The sequence below is a fragment of the Pseudopipra pipra genome, chromosome 6 (assembly GCF_036250125.1).
Source record: "Pseudopipra pipra isolate bDixPip1 chromosome 6, bDixPip1.hap1, whole genome shotgun sequence".
NCBI classification, from domain to species: Eukaryota; Metazoa; Chordata; class Aves; order Passeriformes; family Pipridae; genus Pseudopipra; species Pseudopipra pipra.
In genome coordinates, this window is record NC_087554.1 from 19,617,383 (window position 1) to 19,637,483 (window position 20,101).

General features: G+C 44.0%; 1 protein-coding gene across 6 annotated transcripts in view; it reads left to right on the top strand.

Moving 5' to 3' along the window:
* The first annotated feature begins 18,324 nt into the window (after nt 1–18,324).
* Nucleotides 18,325–20,101, top strand: part of PPP6R3 (protein phosphatase 6 regulatory subunit 3) — a 54,157-nt gene continuing 52,380 nt past the window's right edge. For 3 of the 6 annotated variants that reach the window (XM_064657712.1, XM_064657714.1, XM_064657718.1), the window contains exon 1: nt 18,325–18,453. The gene's annotated coding sequence lies outside the window, so the exon portion shown is untranslated. The remainder of the gene's footprint in view (nt 18,454–20,101) is intronic. The other 3 variants (XM_064657713.1, XM_064657715.1, XM_064657719.1) reach the window with 1 other exon arrangement.

Sequence of the window (20,101 nt, forward strand, 5' to 3'; positions counted from 1 at the left end):
GGGAAGTATATTGTACTCCACTGGTTTTAACAAAGCTTTGTATCATTGTTAGGGTTCTCTTCAGTTAAAATACATACAACCACAAGTTGGGGAACTAACTGAAAGCTTACAACTTTGGAGATTTTTAGAGCATGCATGTTTTGAATTTGTAATATATTGGAATTTCTCTCAAATGCATTCTTTCAAGTTAATTTTGATTTATATATTCATATCTATTTCAACAGAAATCCCAAGACCTGTCAAAAATACGTAGCATTTTTTAAAATATAAATTCCAGTAACTGATACTTATGTATTTGGGGGTTAAATTACTGCTGGTTTCAGCTCATCACCATTTTCATCAGAGCCATAAAATCTTCATTGTGTTACAGAAAGTCTTTATCAATTATTTTTCCAAGCATAGTCTTCTAGCATACAAACGACTTGGTAATACTGTTGTAAAATAAACTTCTTTGAGGCTGTCATCACCTCAGATTATCCTACGTTAACAATTTTCTGGTCATGAAACTGCAATGTTTCTTTATGTTAACAAAACCAAAGGCTTGTTTGAAGTAACTGGTATTTTGTATAAATATTTGTACAGATAACAGACTCTGTATTTGTACTATAGATTATGTGGATTTTGTTTTATAATAAATACTTTAAAAAGATTTGGTTAGCAGCTCTTTTTATGAGCAAAGCTGTTTCATCACCTACAGTAGAGACAACCAGCCATATCACGATTGTTTTAGATACTATTTAAGATACGGATAAGTGTTGCTGTCTCCTTGGTTTAAATTTTAAAATGTACAACAACAGCAAGAGCAGAAGAGTGAAGAGGGTGACTGGAAAATGAATCACCTTTAGAATTACAATTGTTAGCTAGCTAAAGAACTTACCACAAGTTTGTTAGCATCATGACCTATAAAAATTGTTACACTCCATTGGAACAATCTCAAGTGTTTTGAGTAGACCAGATCTGATCTGTATTTGCTTTTTAATTGTATGGTATCTTTTAAATGAACGCTATAGGACATCAAAGAAAACTTTTTAACTAGTGGCTTCTCTTTTTCTGTGGTGAACGTACTTGAAAACTAGTTTCATGGGTCTAAGTCTTGATTTCTACAGTCAATATTGGTGGTCTCAGATTTGTGAGATTTACTGTTTAACCTTGAAGTCAAAACAATTTTCAATGGAGATATCCTTTCCCCTGCATGGTGGTTAGATTAAACTTAGAATGAAGCCTTTCTGAACAGTCATCAGCAGTCCTGGTGATGTCCAGTTCCATTTCTTTGGGCTTTTCCAGAGTAGAAAAAATTTTAGCATACAAATTCAGGGACATGCCTGTTTCCTGCAAAATTCTCTCAGTTTTGTATTGTACTGAACTAGAAAATGTCAAGAGATTTTTCCTCTTATCCACATTATCCTTGCTAATAAAGCTTAATATAAATGGACCCTGGAGCCATCATATAATGACTGCCTGACCCTAGTGGTTTATACTGTCACTGTGATTAAGATGCATTTGTAGTTTGTAGGAAAAAAAATAATAATCTGAAGTTCCTGTGCTGTGTACAGCCTTCCATCATCCTATTGTGTTATAAAAGTGGGACCAAATTACCCAGAAGAATGGAAAGCTTTTTGGGATTTCATATGGCATGAAGCAGAACTTGTGGCTGTAGCTAGGCTTTCTCTCCTGAGAAGATGCACAAGGACTTTGCCTCTTGGAGTGGACCCTGTCTGATGTAGTGGCTGGTTGCAGAGAGGTGTGTGATACATATATCCCACACAAGGAATACAGATTTCTGCACAGCATACCTAACATTCCTGTTCCCCTAGTGCCTTAATCCCAGATGTTTTTTGAAAATGGAGGAGACAGTATTTTCTGTTTGCTCCAGAAAAACTTGCTCAGTTGTCTGACTGGATTTTTGTAATCTTACGCTCCCACAATTTACAGATTCCTTAATGTGTTAATTGGGAAATAAAGCTCTGTTATATCATTGTCTGAATGGAACCTAAATATGTTCCCAGGACCAAACCTGCAGTCACAGGGAAGGATGCCTAATTCTAAATCCACTGGTCCTGATCTTGTACAAAATTGCCCCAGCTGTTACTGTCCATGGCAGGGCAGGTAAGGTGTTTGGTTGATTTTGTGCAGCATCACCAAGGATTCAAGTGAGTAACTAATTGCATCTGGATGCGCTAGGAAGTGGCTTAAGTAGTTGAAATGCATTCTGTCACAGCATGGGTGACTCACAGCTGTGCTGGGGAAAAGCTTGGTCCTGACCTATTCAGCTGTACCAATCTCCTTCCGTGCTTTATGCCAGCCTCAAAGCAACCTGGAGTGAAATGCTGCACATCAGAGCAGTGTCGAAGCTATCTGTGTTACAGACCCTAAAAAGGATAATTAGGCATGAGTGTGATGGGTTGACCCTGGCTGGATGCCAGCTGCCCACCAAGCTGCTCTATCACTCCCCTTCTCATTAGGATGAAGGGAAGAGGAAATAAGATGGAAAAAACTCTCATGGGTCAAGATAAAGGCAGTTTAATAAAGCAAAAGCAAAGGTCATACACAGAAGCAAAGGAAAACAACAAATATCTTCTCTACTTCCCATCAGCAAGCAATGTCCTTCTGCTTCCCTGAAAGTAGTGCTTAAGTACACGTGGCAGTTGCTCCAGAACACAAACATCATCAATGACTAATGCCCTCCGTTCTCTTCTTTTCTCTTAGCTTTTACTGCTGAGCAGACATCATATGGTATGGAATATCCCTTTGGTCATTTGGGGGATGTTCCTTCCCAAGATCTTGCCCACCCCCTAGCCTAATAGTGAGGGGGAGAATGCTGGAGAGACAGCCCTGATGCTGTGGGAGCTCAGCAGTTGCCAAAACACGGGGGTGTTACAAATACCTTTGCAGCTGTCAATGCAAAACACAGCACTGAGAGCTGATATGGGGAAAATTAACTTCATCTCAGCCAGACCCAATAAAATGAGGTAACTGTGGCCACATGTTGCCAAAAAGCCCACATAGAGTTATGGGGAGAAGAAAATTCTTCCTGCAAAACTAATGCTTTTTAGAACAGGTACTCCCCAGATGTTTGCTTTTCAACCACCTATGCTCTGAGGGGTTTTACACAGGTTGTCCTTTGAGTGAGAGGCCAGGAGATGGTGGGGTGGCCTTTTGGGCAGTGCATGCTGCTGTGTAGAGCATGGTGAGGGAAGGCAATCAAACACACAAGCTCTCTGGTTTCTGCGTGAGAGACTGACTGCAACAGGCTGCCCACAGCCCTGCGAACAGCACAGGGCACTGCACACCACAGCCTTCTTGACCAGTGCAGGTGGTTGCTGGAATCTGCTCAGAAAGCAGGAAGAGGGTTGGTGTGCACAGGAGCCAATGCTGTTGTGGTTTTAGGCATCACGAAAGGGCCCCTGTCTATATTTAGGACTGAAGACAAAGGTAGTGTTTGAGAAATGAAGGCTTGATGAGCCAGACTAATTGCTGGACTCTGAATATATTGCAGAAATGAGGCAAGGATAGTAACTGCAAGGGAGATTGCTGGATCAGCTGGCTAAAATCATAGCTACAGTGGAGATTAGGACAAGCAATTTACTTGGGTCTGGCCAGTTTGGGTTTTGATGGATTCCTCATGGAACACAAGAGCTGGAAGAGGCATGGGAGGGAGAGGATAAGGCCTTGAATTTCCTCTTGCAGTTAGAGACTGGTCTCCTGTCTGCAATTAACATGAACAGTAGGCTTGAAGCTAGAGTTGGCTTTTGGGATAGAAAAATATCAACAGTTTACATATATTCTGGACAGCCTGTAAAGACAGGATCTCAGCTTTCCCTAATTGATTTTAATGCCTTCTGTTACAATTTCCTGAAGGCAGAGCTGCTTTGGCAATAAATCTGATTTAAGGGATAGCAACAGCTTAAACAATCTATTACATAGGGAGTGATGTTTTTTACTGAACTACTCATGGACTAGATGGGTATAAGAAGGACTCACGAGAACAGCAACAATGCTTTCTCTTGTATTTTAATTTGGCTTATCAGGTTATTGTTACAGGTTTAATTAGGACTTAATTCTTAGATGATTTCTCTCATAGAGATCTGAATTCCTTCTAGGTTGTAGGGAATAGATTTAGTGCTTATGTTCATTTTAGTGTAAGCATTGTACATAGGCAGTCACTAAAAATAAGAAGCATTCAAAATAGAATTTGGGAATCACAGTATCTAAAAGTTTGTCAGTTCCCATATTACACATAGCCTGCAGCACTAGAATTAGCTTCTCTTCTGCACTGTAGACTGTCGTACAAAAAGCTCAGGTACTGGGAACAACAGAGTGGCAAGAATTCAGTTGGTAGATTCTGTGGAGCTAGAGTAGGGAGAAATGCTCATGTAGGTGAGAGCTCATGAGCTGAGGTGCCCTCAGCTTCTCTTGCACAGCAGCTGTCTATCCTTTGCCTATAATTACAGGGAAATGATAAGGTTTAGAGATTGAAATAATAAACTTATTGTTGATTCAGTAGGATCCTGAAGCCGGGAAGAGTGCTAACTGATAGTGGCAAGCATCTGGTCTCTCAAAACTTTAGATTCCCTGGTCCTATACTAACCTAAATGCTGAGAACTGATCTTAAAAAAAAAAAAAAGGTAGCTCCCATTCAGATAAATCTTTCTTTTTAACTCTTGATTATGCCACAGGAGCCAACAATAAACCGAAGGCCAGGTGTTTTACATTTCTCAACCCGAATATTAATCCTAACCCTTACAGGAAGGCTGACAAGGAATCCTGATGGAGATGTGAGCATCTCATGAGCTCTAATCCTCATTCTTACCCCTTTGCTCTGCAGTTCTGGCAGGTGCATCCAGGAAATACTGAAGCATAAAATTAGGAGAAGGTATGCAAGCAGTCAGAGGACCTATGTGTCACAGAGTGCTATCCAGTTCCTTGAAAAAATGTTTCCTGAGCTTGTTCACATACAGCATACAACCCCAGCTTTCTCAGCCGCTCCTCGGAAGATTTGTGCTCCACATCCTTCACCAGCTCTGTTGCCTTTCTCTGGACACACTCCAGCACCTCAGTGCCTTTCTTGTAGTAAGGGGCCCAAAACTGAACATGGGATTCGAGGTAAGTGCCCAGGTAAGTGCCCAGGGACAGACAATCACTGCCCTAGTCCTTCTGGCCACACGTGATGTTTATATGGAAACATCCATGTTAAAATATAAATACTTTAGAGCTTAGCACTAAGCAAAGCCACAAGGTGGCACAGTCATCTGCTGTGAAGAGCTGCTCACCAGACTTCATTTCCCAAAGGAAACTCAGTTTCAGAGCTGCCCTTTTCAATGGGGAACTGCCCTGTCTCTCTTCATCCCTGCATTAGATTTCATAGAGTAAACGCTGATGGCGAGTATAGCTCTTCTCAGAGTGAGATTCTTATTATAGAATAAAGCCCTACTCTGGAAATACATGGCAATAAACATTTTGCTGCTTTGCTAACTTTTCTCAGCCCTAGAAAATGTAACAGCAACCCCCTCTTTTTTTGCTAGTGGAAGCAACATCTCTACAAGGCAGCAGTTTGTTTGGTGCCTGATTTCAACACTAATATCATGAGACTTATGCGGATTTTCAGAACTAAGTTAATTAATCTGTTTATACATGCATTTTCTTCTTTGGAGAGAAACACGGAAGATACAGAAATCCAGAGATGAGTATCAGGAAGAGGTGAATTCCCAGAAGGAACAAATGATCTTTAGGGAGAAAAAAAAAAAAAGAATGTCCTTATAGCACTTGTTTGCAGAGACACCTGCATGTGGCAGGGGCATGCAGAGGATTTAGCATTGCCAGGAAGAAGCATCACAGTAAAGGGAATTATCAAACTGTCTGTCTTTCCTTCTCCTTCTCACGAACCATAGATTAAATGCAGACACTTGGAGCTACTTTTGTTTGCTGACTGAGTGCTGTTTGAAAGCAGGTGGAAATAATTTCTCTCATATAGATTGTTCATTTTTCTTGTCTCTAATAGGAAATATGCCTGTACCCAACCTGCCCACAGGCAGCCTGATCTTTTGGCCTGGAGCAGCCCACATTTTGCAGTTTACTTTAAACAGAAAGACACCCAGAAATTATGCATCTCTTGCTTGGTGTTAAACAGTTCTGACAACAGATCCTTTGGTGTTGTTTAATAGATAGCTATCTGTCTGTACACATATATATACGTTTGCTTCCCTGTCCCTCACTTCAACACTGTCTCTTTTTTGAAGTTATATATATAAAATTGCTCCACATATTGTCTCTCTCTAGATATATAATTTCTACATATGCTTAGATGTGAGTGCTAGGGAATCTTGGGGAATTAACTAACTGTGCTTGACTCTGTCCAGTTGAAATCAACTCCTCCATATATCCCAAGTCAAGCCAGATTCCCATGTACAAAATGTACATTTATTCCCCTGTTCAAAACTTTTGTGCTGTCCCTTCTTTGAGCTTTGCTCCATGCCACAGGCTGTGCTGAGCCTCCTGTCGTTGTGAAGGCTCCCTTCATGGGCAGATCAGGCCTCACAGACAGAAGTAGGATTCTGTAGGGTCCCAAGGCTGCTGCAGGAGCTGGCAGAGCTGGAAAGAGCTAGACTCAGAGCTGGGTGCTTGAAAATAAACTGTTCAGGCAAAGCCTGCTCCAGATTGTGCTGTTTATCAGTTGCGTAAGTCCAAAGTTTATTTCAACAAGAATGAGATCAAATTTCTGGCACTAGTTTGTTTCTTCTTCCAGAGGGAAGGGATTTGCTTTTGGTGGCCTTTCTTTTTCTAATTAATGAAATAACTGAAGACTTCCTCCTCCTTGCATGGGAAATCAGAAGTTTGAAATGTCTGTGAACAGACATGAGGCATACAGGAATGCAGCAACTTTTTACTTAAATGAGAGCATGTAAGTAGTTAGAACTCAGTGTCTGCTCCTGGCCCCTGTTGTTAACTCCTTCTGTATGTAAGCTTTCACCATTAAACTTCACCAAAAGTCTAAAGTGCAACAGCAGTGTGCCAGCTTGGGCATATTCTCACTCCATTCGACAAGCTGAGGTAGCTGAGCACATTCATCTGTGCTGCTGCAAGGGGAAATGCTACACATCCCCTCATGCTGGACCATAACTAGTAAGAAGAGGCAGGACTGTCCAGTGAGAACTGATCTTTTTGGTGGCAGCTTGGAGTTATGATAAAAAATTAGTGAAAGGCATCTCTACTGCATTATTTCTTTCCCAATCACCGTGCATCTTCCCCTGCTCCCCAGAGTCTGATAGAGCAATTATATTCTTGATCAAAACATGCCCCCTGCTGTTTGTCGGAAGGGAGACATATAGTCAATAAAGCCAGTGGATAAACTAACAAAACTAGAAAAATATTTGCATTGCAAAACCAGTCAAAGGTCCTGAGTACGACAGGTTAGAGTCTGCTCTTTGCCAGTGTGCAAGAATCACCCTGCAACACTACGCTCTCAGAATCAGAATTATTAAGGTTGGAAAAGACCTCCAAGATAATAGACTCTAACCACTGGCCTAGAACCACCATGTTCACCACTAAACCATATCCCAAATTGCCCCATCCACATGCCTTTTAAACACTTCCAGGGATGATGACTCCACCACTTCCCCAGGCAGCTTGTTCCAATGCCTGACCACCCTTTCAGTGAAGAAATTTTTCTTAATATCCATTCTAAAGCTCCCCTCTTGCAACTTGAAGCTATTTCCTCTTATCCTGTCACTTGTTACCTGGGAGAAGACACCATCCCTACCTTGCGACAACCACTCTAGGCTGATAAGATCCGCATAAGCATCCTTTTCTCCAAGCTAAATAACTCCAGCTCCCTCAGCTGCTCTTCATAATACTTTTGCTCCAGACCCTTCTCCAGCTTTATTGCCGTTCTCTGGACTCACTCCAGCACCTCAATGTCTGTCTTGTAGTGAGGGCCCCAAAACCCCAACAGGATTCAAAGAGTGGCCTCACCAGTGCTGAGTGCAGGTGGAGGACCATCCCACTGGCCACACCATTTCTGTTACAAGCCAGGATGCCATTGGCCCTCTTGGACATCTGGGCACACCTGGACACTTTTCAGTGGACAGCTTTTCAGCCACTTTTCCCCAAGCCTGTAGCATTACATGGGCTTGTTGTGACCCAAGGGCAGGACCCAGCACTTCACCTTGAACCGCATACCATCAGCTTCATCCCATGGATCCAGCCTGTTAAAATCCCTCTGCAGAGCCTTGCTACCCTCCAGCAGATCAACACTCCCACTCAACTTGGTGTTATCTGCAAATTGAGTGAGGGTGCCCTTGATCCCCTCATCCAGATAATTGATAAAGATACTAAGCAGGACTGGCCCCAGCACTGAGTCCTGGGGAGCAGCACTAGTGACTGGCCACCAACTGGATGTAACTCCATTCACCACCACTTTCTGGGCCCAGCCATTCAGCCAATTTTTTGGTCATCAAACAGTGCACCCATCCAAGCCATGAGCAGCCAGTTTCTCCAGGAGAATGCTGTAGGAAATGGTGTCAAAAGCTTTACTAAAATCGAGGTAGACAGCAGATGAGGCCTTTCCCTCATCCACTAAGTGGGTCACTGGGTCATAAGGGGAGATCAGGTTGGTCAAGCAGCAGCTGCCTTTCCTAAACCCCTGATGGCTGGGCCTGATCCCCAGGTTGTCCTGCTTGTGCTGTGTGATGGCACTCAAGGTGATCTGCTCCATGACATTCTCTGGCACCAAGGTCAGACTGACAGGCTTGCAGTTCACCAGATCCTCCTTCCAACACTTCCTGTAGGATGGCTGTTACATTTGCTAACCTCCAGTGAAGTGAGAGGGTTGTCAGGACCACTTGGTCCTTGGTTAGTCAGGACCACTGACAAATGATTGAAAGTGGCTTGGCAAACTCTTCCACTAGCTCCTTTGGTACCCGTGGGTGAATTCCATTGGGGCCCCATAGACTTGTGTATGTCTAAGTGCTGCAGCAGGGTACTGACCATTTCCTCCTGGCTTATGGGGGCTTCATTTTGCTCCCCATCTCTGTCCTTGAGCTCAAAGAGCTGGGTACTTGGAGAACAACTGGTCTTTTTATTAAATTGGGGCAAAGAAGGCATTAAGTACCTCAGCCTTTTCCTCATCCTTTGTCACTATTGACCTGCAAATCTGCAAATGCCATGGAGCAGCAAGGCCAGAGCCTGGACAACGTTACAGACTACCACTATACCATCCAGAGCCAAAGCATGTAATTGGCACTGTCTGAAAAAGTCACAATGCAAGCAAACACCACTGCTGCCTCCAGCTGAATGTGTCTAACACAGGGCAAGGAAGGGCCTAGCCAGGACAGGAGAAACCGCTGTTGAAGTAGATTACAAGGCAACACCCAAGGTCTGCTTCGTAAGTGTAGTGATAACAGAGGAGGGCTCTGGGAGGAGGCACTGCCTCTGTGAAAGGGAAAATTCTAAACAGAGAGACTACAGCACGCTTTAACTTTTGGTCAGCCCTGAAGTGGTTAGGTAGCTGTGAGGAGACAGTGAGGTGTTCCAGGACTTTCCAGCTGGAACCTGGGCCCAGATGGCTTTTGGGATGCTACTGAGATGACCTTGTGTAGCACAGAGCAGAACTGCAACCCCCTTTGATATCCTGTGTGTAGTCCCACTTCAGCACTGCCTCCTGGATTATCTGCCTGTTGCTGCAGAGCAGTCCCCACGGTCCTAAAGCAGTCTGCAGGACAGCCACAAGTCCCTGGAAGACAACATATGGTCTGCATAGAAGGAAGGAGGAAAGAAGGGGTTAAAGGACAGAGTGGGGGACGGGCTACAGTTAGCAGATGTCCAGGATTGAAAAGTAGGTCACCTATTTCTGCCTGGGGGGTGACTTGAAAATCAACACTACACCAATGCACAAACAAAGACAAGTAATACAGCAAGGAATTGCCTTGGAAGCCTGACAGAAATCCTCCAAGTACACATGTGGCTCCTCTAGCACACCATACACAGCCATTAATTATGATCGTCCAAAAAAAAAAGTATTTTTACCTGCATATACATATATACAGTCAAATAAGAGGAGAAGATAATGAAGAAAAATAGTGAAATGAAAAACACACAATAAAAGCATCATTTCTCTTATTACCAATGTAGGAGTCTCAAACAGACGTGAACTTAATTCCACGTTTTTCTCATCAGGAGCCTTATGCACATTATTGAAGCCTAGACTCTCAAGACTGAATACTAACTCCTGCTGATGACTTTGTGAGTCCTTGGAAGACAGATCCTTGCAAATACTTCAGAGGTTGTGGTCCTCAGTATGCCTGTGTCTCTCTCAATATAAAAAGTTTAAATAGTGTCACTGAAGCAGGTCAGGTGGTCTCTGCAAGGCATTCCCTACCTCAGATGTTGAAATTATATGATCAGTTAATTGCAATCACATACACTTCTCAGGAACCGAATCCAATGCTGGGGGGCTGCTGCTGGGGGTCAGGACAGATGGGATGAGAAGGAGAGGAGATACAGAAAGGTAGGTGAGTTTCTCCAGCCAGGTCAGGGTAGAGTCATTCAATGTTTACAGTCTCTTTTTTATTCAGAAAAAAAATTAATTTGAGGACAAAGGCTGATTGACATAAAAGCAGCCAAAGCACAGAGCAATCTCTCCTGACACCATATTACCACCAAACTGTTGGACTCACTGCAACACAAAAGATCTTTCAGGTCGGAAAAAAAATGGGCAACTTGTTCAGAAAACAGAATATTTCTTAATTTTCACAAATTTTTGAAAGTGTTAATGAGAAGCTTCTGAAATATTTTAAATGCTGCAGAAAACACATGGGTGGGGTTTTTATTTGTTTGGGAGTATCACAGAGCAGTTATCAGGCACTCTTCAGAGCTCTCTGATATAACATGTTCCAAGCCCAATTTCAAAACTCTTACTCATTGATGTCCTTCTATTTCTTTCACATCAACAGTGAAATTACTCTTTGGAAAGAAGCTGTCAAATGAAAGCCTCAAGCATAGGATTTAAATCAGCTTCTTAAACCCCAGACTTGGGGGAGGGGGTGGGGTCAGTAGATCTCTGCAAGGCATTTCGTAGAGTTAATTGCAATCACTTAGACTTTTTAGGAGACTGATCCCTTTGGTGATCACTCCTCATCTTTGCATACATGTGCCGTACCATGAGGGCAGTAGGTAAGGATACATAGGAAGAGAATGAGGCTGAGATAAAGAAAGCATCTTTGTTGTCCTAGAAGTACTGTGAAGGTAACTTCTCCACTTTGTTTTTCCTTTTCTCATTTAGTCATCTTAGTTATCAAAAGATGGGTTAGTTGATCATAGTGGTCCTTTCTGGCCTTGAAACAGGGAAACATCTCTTTCCTTTGTTCCTTCCTACCTAGTAGAACAATGAGTTAAAACCAAAGTTTGGCTCTGTATTTCAAGGTTGCAGTACTTAAACTATGTACAAGCTTTCATCTTGACCAATTTGAGAGATGTCACACCTTGGACATGGTGGAATAGGAGGAGAAGAAAGAGAAGAGAAAGGAAAAGCTTAAAGTAAAAATAAGATGTGACTGCTGCCTCTGACACGCACCGATTAGATGACCCTGTGTTCACCGGTTTGCCTGGGTAATCCAGCCTGTTCCTACCACCTCTTTCAGTCCCACGCTACCGTTTCAGAAGCTCAGCAGTTACTAGGCAGCCGTATCTTGGCTGGTTGGGAAATTACACGATATATGCACTTTGCATTCTTTGGAGGGACCCTAATTTTCCTAGGAAAATTACCATGAAGGTAATTTCTCTAACTTGTTTTTCCTCTGTGCTAGTTTAATCAGCTTAGCTATTAAAAGATAACATGGGTTTAGGACTATCATTAGACTGGAGTGGTCATGTGGTTATACTGGTAATTAGCACAAGTGCTGAACTCAGTGTTACTTTTTTTAATAGGTAACTACATAACAAAAACATTACCTGCTGCACATCTAATGAAGCAAAAGACAAATGAACACTCCCTCTCTCCCAGCATCTGTATTTAACTACTTGGCTAGCTGCTCTCTTCTCTCTTTTCTCCTCTGTCATATTAGTATGTATATCAAAAGATTTTAACTACTTGAAATGGGATTAAGACACTGTAGTCTAAAATTGCAATCCTGCAATCCTCCTGCTCAGCTGTTCTGTAAGCTTTAAGGTGTCAAAAATCCCTGTGAGGGCTCTGAGAGGGCTGAACAGCTGACACTTGAGTCATGATGCAGAAACTCTCTATTACTTGGCCGAGTCCCCAGGAGTTCAGTTTGGTCAGCATCCCAAGTCCCAGGCATACTTCCAGGATACTGGACTCTCCCCAGCTCAAGAGTTCTTGGGTATGTTTTCTCTTGAAGCACAGCCAGAGGGAAAATAAATGGAAATGGGTGCCCCTGCTATAAAACAGCCTTAATGAGGCTGCAGGATACCAAGCTCCCATTCCCTTCTTTCGCCACAGGAATTTCAACCTGCACCTCTCAAATGTATCTATAACCACCAGATTACAAGCTCTCCTGGGGTAGGAATGTGCTGCCAGCCTCCTGTCAGGTCAGTTAGGACCAAAGACAGATGAGCAGTGCTGTAGTATTTGAAGGCAACTTCTCTGTATTTGCTCTGGGTGCTGCTTTTGTCTGGTGAGTGTTTAACGGATATTAAATTAAGTTCCGCTCATCTTTATCCCTAGACTTGGGTTTTAGCCTCAGATGCTTGATGGAAAATAGACATTATTTCTTCTGCTTACAGTACACAACCTGCTTTATTATTACAGCATTATTTGCTTCTGATGTTAATAATTGATGCAGCCAGCTCTCCCATTGTTCCCCATAATTTTTAAGTGCTATGTTTGGATGGGAGATAAACCGTAAACATCCAACCCTTTTATCTGGACAAAATAACCCAAAGGCTTAAGGGAAACCACCCTACATATACGTGGCATCAGTGATAGCACCAGGACCTAAAGTTTAGGATCATTAGTCTTCCATTTCTGCACCCATTTTACCACATAATAAGGTACCCAGAGTTTCCAGCTAATTATGTCCAATTGCCTAGTGCTACACAAACAGCTTTTGATCATGTTCTCACCGGTATCTCACGTTTCCTCTACTCTTGTAGAAAATGGATGGGAAGAAATCAGTGTTCACCCATACTGCTGACACACCTTGCCAGCCTTCAGCATCCTCTCAGAAAAAGTGAGAGCCATCCTACCAAGAGGGTTGGGGTTGGCCCAGCTTTTTGTGCTGCCACCCCACTCTCCTGGCCACCCACCTGCATGCTGGGCCCACACTGTGCACTTTGCTGGCAGGTCACCAAAGCTAGCAAGTTTGGTCTGCTTTTTGCTCCCAGGTGATATAACATGATTGCTAGTGTTGCGTAGGTGGGAGAAAACATGAGAAGAGAATGACCAATACTGATATAAGCCCTCCCATGGTGGTGTAAGGGGGATGGCAAAGCACTCAAATGCAAATAACATGGATTGATGACAAAGCTTCCCTCCATGCCTGTGCTCTTTCCAGCAGGGCCACAGAGATGGTATGGAGGTCCTATCCTACTCCCCAGCAGCTTTGTCTTAGAAATGCTAATAGGATCAATGCTTGAAATGAGATTAGAAAACTGAATTTGAACATTTTGTTTCAACTAAATGGATTAACTTGTGGGTCTGGTGCAGCCAAACATCCATGTTCACCCTCAGAAGCATAACCATGAAGTCATTGTTTAGAAATGCTCCTTCTCTCTTCTTAAAGCTACTTAGTTTTCACAATTTTAATAAGATGTTGGGCTAAACACTAAATCATTAAAATTCTTTAGAAGGCTTTATTCTCTCTGAACTACAGGAGGAATAAAGGGTTTTGTAAGGGTTATGTTTAAACCAGAGGTGTTTTTGTCTTGGCTTACTCTACAAATATTCATTCAGTGTTAACACAGATGAGGACTCTTTGGTGCAAGGCACCCAACTGTCCCACTTTTTCTGTGTCTGTTTCCTCCATGTAACTTGTCAGTGCTCAGAAGACTGAACCTCAACCAGCATAAGCTTTGACTTCATTTGATGCCTGAGGTGATCAAATACCAGATATCAGCAGTGGGGATGTCCAGCATCGGACTTGTGTTCAGGTGCTCTCATTGTCTTGCAGGCACTGGTGCTTCCCTGTGCTTGCAAGAAAACCCAAGTCTGCAAGCTGGGCAAACTGGGAGAAGATAACCCTTAGCAGCACTGCCAAGCTGGTTATCTGTCCCTCAGATAGGTCCCTCCTGCCCTGGAGGGACAAAGGGAAGATAACACGTGTGTAGGGAGAGCTGATGCAGAAACACACCCCACGTGCTCATGGTCTGACATTATGGCTACATAGGAGCAGCAGCAGACAGTGGTGAAATGCTGCTGGAAGAGTACAGTCCTGCCTCCCCTCCTCTGCTGTCACATTTAGCAATTGCAGAGCCACGGGATGAGCTGGCTTGGCAGTCTGTGCCACTGCTTGGGAAGACAAGCTTGTTCTCGAAGGTGTGGCAGAGCTGCTGAGTCACAGCAACCCCTAACAAATGATCCCCTTTGTATCTGTGTAGTGGGGCCCACTAGACCCCACTAGCTTCTGAAGGCAGCAGCAGCTCTGGCTGAGGGGTTAATGGTGCACAGTGAGGAAATACGCTCAGCATTGTGTGATGGAGCGATGGTGACTGAGCTGGCTGATTATTTTTTTATTTGCCTATATTACTTTATGCTGAGGAAGTGTCTCACTCAAGTGATTAGTGGAATCCATCAAAAAATGCCTGTCTCTGGAAGTGCCCCAGGCAGCAGCCAGCACAAATTAAGATACTGACATTTGCAATATTAGCAAGAGCCCATTTAGTAAAACACTATCAAGTTCAGGTACAGACCGTGACTAATAGTTAGAGTTTCCCTGCCAGCAATAAAATACTACAGCCACCCGAAGCAGGCTAGGGTTTTGTTTCTGATCTGTCTAATCACAAGTATAAGAATAGTGTGGAGGTCTTCAGATTTGCACACAAGTCCCGGGGATAAAGGACTGGGATTTCACTATTTTGCATCTGGTTCAGCTTATTGTGTGACATTGGGCAAGTCACACAACCTCATTTCCCCTCATGTTCAATAGTGCTTTGAGATCCTACTTGTAGACATGAAGTCTTTCTGTCTTGAGGTAGTAGTGTCCTAGCATTAACACTTGGACAGCTGCAGTTTTAAAAAATAATTACACAAAATCAAGATTTAGAAATATATTGACAGGAACTCTGCAAGATAAAAACAGGGCCTGTGATGTCCTAAACCTTTCCAGAATTGTGATGGCAGTGATAAGATCCTTGAAAATCAGATACATGCCAGTGCAAATATTATCCTGCCCCTTCTGAGTTGAGATGCATCCCTTACCATCAGGGCACATTTGCTCAGGATACAGGGCATGTCAACAGTCACACAGTTTAACGCTACTGAGTTGTGAAGGCAAGCTTTATGTTTACAGAAACTATACTAGGTATTTATCTATTTTACTGTTGTAGCTGTTCTACACTCAAACTATTAATCTCTCCTCCAGATACTGTCTCTGGTGCTTGCTAAAGGTAATAATCTCATCACCCTGTTAACAACCTACCTGCTTGTACTGAGAATGCCATTTAACATTATACACTCATTTATCCATTATTTAGAACCTTTTTTTTCTGTTAACTCTCTGCATACAATTTCCAGTGTTTTTCCTACAGACTGTCATTTACAATGACAACACAACCAGAACTGCCTCTATACACTTTATATTGTGAAATATCCATTTGTTGTAGTTAGTGCAGTTAATCACTGCTAGAACACGCAAGTGGCATGACATAAACAAAACTCCCCCACAAAAGCAGACACAGTGAAAGGAAAGAAAACAAAAAGGAGACATCTAAAATAAATGTGGAATAAATACAGTCTGGAGACCTTTCTGGACTCAGCACCAGCTGAAATAACGAATATAGAAACAATGTCTCATTTCATGTTGATTGTTTTGAGGATAATTTTTTTTGTACATTTTACTAAATAAATCTGCTTGAGTGAAAATGAAAACAAAAAAGAAGTTTTACACCTAACTGTGTAGCTCTGTGCATCAGCAAATATATTTCATGCTGCCGAGTTTTTACCATGTGTTTGTGACACATTAAGATCACATGTATCTATAATTGCTGCAGCTCCACTAACTTATTCAGGCAGAATAAGATGATCATGTGTCTGAGTTAGCAGCCAACAATCTCCTTCTACTGGAAGCAACCCACTGGGCTCATGGCTTGGGGAGGGTTTCTGTTCACAGAGGTTTTGTGAAGTAAGGATGTGCCATACATATCCTTCTGAAGGGGAACATGTGCCAGGATAGCTCTAAGTAGGATAAGCATGCTGCAACTCAATCTTTGGGAGAACCAGTAATACCTACAGAGAGCATAGAAGCCAAAGCTTGGTCAACTGGTACGAAGGACTTAGGAAAACAAAGCTGACACTTGGGCCAGCCTTTTATGCAATGGGCATTATGAAACCAAGCACCTGAGCAGCTGGCAAGAGTTTTTGCTGTGTAACTGCCTGGACAAAGCACAAAGGCCAGGCCCTGTTAGCCTGTTCGCAGCTATTGTAAATCTGATAGTCACCTTTTCCTTAGAAGCAAGCAACTTAACCTATTTTTCTGTATTTAGAGGAACGCCAAGCAGCCTATATCTTTTACGTTCTTGAACAGAATACCATTGTGAAGGAGAAGATGTGGACTCCCTCTGATATGCAGGCAAAATTCAGTCCTTACACACAGACATAGATAAGCACACAGCTTTACCAATTATATCATCCCTTTGTCCAAAAAACAAGATTTTTTTTGTAGAGACAGGCTCCCATTAACATCCTACTCTTGTAGACCAAGATTTAAGCGCATTTCTAGCTTGGCTCACTGTTCCTCTGATGAAAAAGATTTTGCTTTCTGCAGCACCATCCTCAATATTTATATCTCTTTGTAATACTAATAACTTTGTTTAATGGGAGCAGATCTGCTGATTGATTTGCAGTAAGATGTAAGTGCAGCCGTAGTGAGATTAACTTTGTCAGATGAGCATGTGAAAGATGTGAAGATACATTATTTACAAGTGAGTTCCTTTATCCCAGACTGCTGATTCATAATGAAGTCAAAGAAACGTATTGTTTTCCCCTTCCTTCGGTATATGAAAAAAACACAGCACTACCCTTCAGTTTTCACATGAGGTGCCTGCAAGAACTATCCTATCACTAAACTATCTTTTCAGCGCTGTAGTCCAGAGAAGGGCCATGGAGCTGGTGAAGGGCCTGGAGCACAAGTCTTAAAAGGAGAGGCTGAGGGAACTGGAGTTGTTCAGCCTGGAGAAAAGGAGGGTCGGGGGGGACCTTATCGCTCTCTACAAGAGAAATGAAAGGAGGGTGTAGCCAGGTGGGGGTCGGTCTCTTCTCCCAGGTAACAAGTGACAGGACTGGAGAAAGCGGTCTCAAGTTGTGCTGAAGGAGGTTTAGATTGGATATTAGGAAAAATTTCTTCACTGAAAAGGAGTGGTCAGGGATTACAACAGGCTGCCCAGGGAAGTGGTGGAATCATCATCGCCTAGAAGTGTTCAAAGAAAGTGCGGATGTGGCACTTTGTGACATGATTTAGTGGTGAACATGTTTGGTGGTGCTGGTTGACGGTTGGACTTGATCGCCTTAAAGACACACCGCCGGATCTTCGGCGGCGTTGGAGGCCTCACGGGCAGCTGCATGAAAGCTCGGAAAAGGCCAAGTCCCGCTAACTGGAGGGGGTGGTCACCGACCCCGCACCTCCCGCACCCCAGGCGGGCGCTCTGGCACCGGAGCCACCTCCCCCATCCCGTGCCCGCGCGCCGTCGCCGCCGCCTTGTTGCCAGGCAGTTTGGCGCCCGCGCGCGCCCCGGGGGCGGGGCCCCGCGCACGGGCCAATGGTGGGGCGCGGCGGGCGAAGCCGCGGGACGGGCCCCACCGCAGGCGCTCGCCCCTCCCACCGCGGCCTCCGAGCGCCGCGGGCCCGGATTGGGGCGAACGCGTTTATTTTTAAAAGGAACTGGCTTTTTCTATTGGTCGAGGAGGACATCAGTCAGGGTGACGTGCCCTTGTTGCTAGGTCGGGAAGGAGGGAATCGAGGTGCGCCCGCCCCTTGCGTTGACTGGCCAACAGGGATACGAGAGCCCGCCCCCGCCCGCATTCGAACCTGTTGCAACCGCGTAGCCGAGTGACTGACGTTCAGGGAGGGCCAATGAGTGGCCGAGTTGAGCACGGCGTCCAATAGAAAGGCGCGGTCCGGGGAGGAGGGCGGTGCTGGGAGTGGTGATTGGCAGGCGGGGCGGAGGCAGAGGAGGGCTCGCCGGAGCCGCCATGTCCGCCATCTTGAAGCGTCGGTGATGGTGGCGAGTGGAGGTTTTCCCGCCTGAGCGGAGGCACCCGGGGCCTGTGGCGGGGGACGCGCTGCGGAGGTACGGCCGGGACGGCGGCGACATCTCCCCGCCGCCACTTCCAGCGGGACGGCGCTCTGGTGGCGTCTCCTCCGGGGCGGCGCGGGCCTGGCGCCCGCTCAGCGCCGTGCGGGGGCTCCGGGCTCCGCTCGGGCGGCGCCGGGCCGGGGCCTGTGGGGGTCGCGGAGTCGGTCATGCGCGGCCTCTCGCACACGCCCCGCGGGCCCGGAGCGGCCGGGGCGCGGCTGCGGGTGCTGGGCCTGGGCGCGGCGGGAGGCCCAGGCCGAGCCGGGGGAGCCCTGCCCGCCCCAGCACCTCTGCGCGGGGGCCTCCGCCGAGGGGGGGTTTGGTGGGACCTTTGAGTTCTAATTTTTTTTTTTAACAGGGCAGTTTGTTTGAATTACAATTTTTTAAATAGCGTAGCAGTGTTTGGGTGAGCTTTAACTGCTGTTTAATGCGTTTGGCAAAATCGCACCGAGGACCTGCCAGTTTTTCTGGTTTTGTTTTGCCCTGGTTGCTAAGAACTTTCCAAAGTGTAAGAGGGAATTAGTGTTATAGTTTATCTAGCATCATATGACTCTGTCTTATATGACATAAATGCAATTGAGGCTAAAGATCATTTCTGTCAGCATAAACGGTGTTTAAGTCAGAACAGTGGGATACTTTGAATGGGTGTGTTGCTATTTTAAAAAAGTATTCTGAGTGGAAGAGTGGAGAAAACTTATGAGTAGGTGGATAGCTTTAGGAAGGATTCCTTGTGAGATGTTGACAATTTAGAAATGAAAGATTGTGTGACTGCTAGTGATATTACTTAGGTTTAAAATCTTCTTCAGTGGATTAGTCTAAATGTACTCTAACAGTGAAGTGTGTCTTTGTGTTGCACAAATTCCTGTGTGATTTTTTTTTTTTTTCCTGGAAAGCTGAAAGATGGGAATTGTCCCTGTTTCAGTGTTCCAGATAGATTGCTGCAGTTATTTGAACTGCAATGTCTATTTTCAGTGCAATAGACATTCTGGTAAGAGTCTGATTACTTATCTCTGTGTTATTTATGTTTTCAGTAGTAAGGCATGGACTAACTGTGGCTTGCAAGACTATTACACATATTAAATAACACTACAGAATTACCTTTCAATGTGGAAATCGTTAATGAGATGTCATGCAAATGTGTTATCCAGTCTGCATATTTTCTTTTGTATTTTTAGGTACTTGTTGAAGTTCACTTAAATGATTTGTTTCCTCATCTGTGATATGATTTGAACATAGGTGACACTTATTTGCTTTCTGTGTGAAAAGCAGAATGCATATGTAGTATTGAATCCTGCACCTTCTGAGGTACTAAAGGAATTTGTTTTCTAATACTACTGGGAGACTCTGTTTTGACGAGAAGAACTGCTGATGAGGTCTGTTTACAGTGAACTTAAGGAAAACATTGAGTTAAGTGAAAGTTGAAGTTTAGAAATTCTGGAAAAGCAACCTGTTTAACAGGAATGCTTTTAAGTAGGGTAGTGCATTACAGCTTCTTTACAAGCAAGTTAGGTTTGTATGTAAACTGCTAAAAGTGCACCAGCTTTTGATTCTTTTAAATATAAATCAACTAGCTGTTATTCCCTCATGGAATTAAAGATACAGAGTAGTTTATTTGTCTCTGCACGATACTGCCTGCAAACTG